The sequence below is a fragment of the Poecilia reticulata genome, chromosome 21 (genome assembly GCF_904066995.2).
Source record: "Poecilia reticulata chromosome 21, P_reticulata-male-v2, whole genome shotgun sequence".
Classification (NCBI taxonomy): domain Eukaryota; kingdom Metazoa; phylum Chordata; class Actinopteri; order Cyprinodontiformes; family Poeciliidae; genus Poecilia; species Poecilia reticulata.
Genome location: NC_088850.1, coordinates 2,237,740 through 2,239,907, shown reverse-complemented (window position 1 = coordinate 2,239,907; position 2,168 = coordinate 2,237,740). Strand labels below are relative to the sequence as shown.

The window sequence follows — 2,168 nt, the reverse complement described above, 5'->3', positions numbered from 1 at the left end:
TCTACAAAGTTTATTCGTCTTTATAATCTCTTTTTAAAATAATGATCTGAAATTGAATGATTAAAACAGTGAATGCAGTTGACAAGATTTATCATAAAACGTCTAAATTGCAAAGGAAACTGAGGCTTACCAGTGGGGAAGTAGTGAGGGAAAGGGGCAACATCCAGTGCAGAAAAAGGGAATCACCTAGACACTACAAAAACACAGCAAAGAAAGAAAAGGTGCTCCAACAAAACACGCAAGACGAGACACCGCCACCAGGGGTCACCACCGCCACCACCGAAGCCTCAGTCCTTAAAAGAAAGACAAAAAATGAAACAATACAAGTAAAACAGTGGTACAATGGCGCTACAATGTTGCAGTTCATTCCTTCGATAGCGCTATCACTGCTCCCAGAAGCAGGGCAAGTTCAAGTTGGTCTTTTTAAAACAATTTGGAGTTAGGCAAAACAGCAGCGAGCATCAATCCAGGTGCAATGCCGAAGAGTCATCAGGTGGCTAACAAAAAAATATAGCAAATTAATTCAACTGCTACAACAAAATTTATAACTTGCAGCAGCCGTTTACCTGTGACCTGATAAATGCCCAATAATCAGATCCTCAGTACCACCTAGATGCAGTGCAACTGTAATAAAAAATGGTATGTGAAGGTTTTGTTTACATGAAACGGGTGTTACTTAGCCACGCTAAGCTCTTACCTTCCTATCAGCAGAAATGAATGGACAGATCGACCCCGATATTAAAGGTGCAGCGAAGGAGGCTAAGCAGACAGACCAGTTGACATTAATAGCCATTCCTAAAGCTGACAAATGATAAAACACCCACGCTTACCCAGAACGGCGCAAACAAAGGGAGCAACTTCAATTTGACGTCACGACGCAAGCAACCTCATGTCAGGTGAACGCTTGCTTATATGCAGCAGCTGAAATTACTCTTAAAGTGGCAGCGTACCATTTATGCTGCTACAAACACAAGAAAATTAGATGCTGCCAAAAGGGTTCGGTCACGGTCAGATGTTTTTGAGTTTGGTTCTGTTCAGAGGTTATCTAGCTGTGAAAAAGGCTGCCTAAGACCTGAGGCTCTTTAAGGGGGGGCGGAGCTTAGAGCACCTGTGGATCAGCACGCAGATGGAAAGAAGGAGAGAAGAAAAGGAAGGAGTCGAGTTACCGATAACATTTGAGTAGTTTGAGTTGCCTTTTGCTGTTGTTACCTTTTATTTTCGATGTGTGTGCGTGGAATACAAGTAAGTGATGTTAGGAAGTTAAGAATATTGTTTATGTATCTGAATATTTAAGTTTTAGCGTTAATTGATTGCATGCTTCGTTCACGTGCGCACTTGAGCTACACAACGTGGTTTTGTGTCGTGTTTAATTAGAAAGAATGATTGTGTAACCTTTATTGGTGCAGTTAGTTAAGTAAGTGTGTTATTTCAGTCATTTATTCATCAGACACTGATGTTGTATTATTATTTATATCTTGTAGAACCACACCTTTACGGCAAAATAAAGACTGAACAGCAAGTGCAGATTGAATCAACCGACTCTGGTTTCTTAGGGGTTCTGACCGGACTCACCACAGTGATTTGACATTTTCATCAGCGAGTTTAAAGTTTCCCTAATTTTTAATGGTCCTTCGAGCCGGATAAGCATATTGCTGTTAAAGGATGCAGAACCCAGAGTCAAAAGCGTTGGACACTCGACCCAAACGACGAATGTCAGTTCCTTCCTACCTGTCAGATTATGACCTAAGTGGACCCGGAGCTCAGAGTAGATTCCAGACAGAAGCTGCAGGGGAATTATTAGTAGCGCAAAGGGCACCAGAGCATCCAACTACCAGATCTCCATCACCACCAATCAGCCAGAGCTTCGACATGATGAACTTGAGGGATGATGAGGAGCAAGAACTGGAGCTTTGTCAATCTATGGAGCAAGTCACCGGGGAGCAGCAGACCGAACAAGTTCCTGAGTTTTGTGTTGCCCTTGAAGAGATGCGCCAAGAAAACGCTGAGCTTCGTAAACAGTTTCAGAGCCTGATGGTTGCTTTACAGTCCCAGCCAGCAGCTCATCAGCCTGTATTCCCACATCCTCCACCTCAAAGTGTTTACAGTGGTGGTTATGGACATTACCAACCCCTTACTTATTCTCCAGCATACCAGCAGCTTCCAACATT

The 2,168-nt window shown here is 42.8% G+C and overlaps 1 long non-coding RNA gene across 1 annotated transcript; it reads right to left on the bottom strand.

Annotated features, from left to right (window-relative positions):
• Nucleotides 1-305: 305 nt before the first annotated feature.
• LOC145549688 (uncharacterized) lies at nt 306-957 on the bottom strand. The gene is made up of 3 exons (XR_014085535.1): nt 831-957; nt 698-759; nt 306-624 (listed from the first exon to the last, which is right to left on the bottom strand). It is a non-coding gene; the product is annotated as an uncharacterized LOC145549688 (long non-coding RNA).
• Nucleotides 958-2,168: the final 1,211 nt, after the last annotated feature.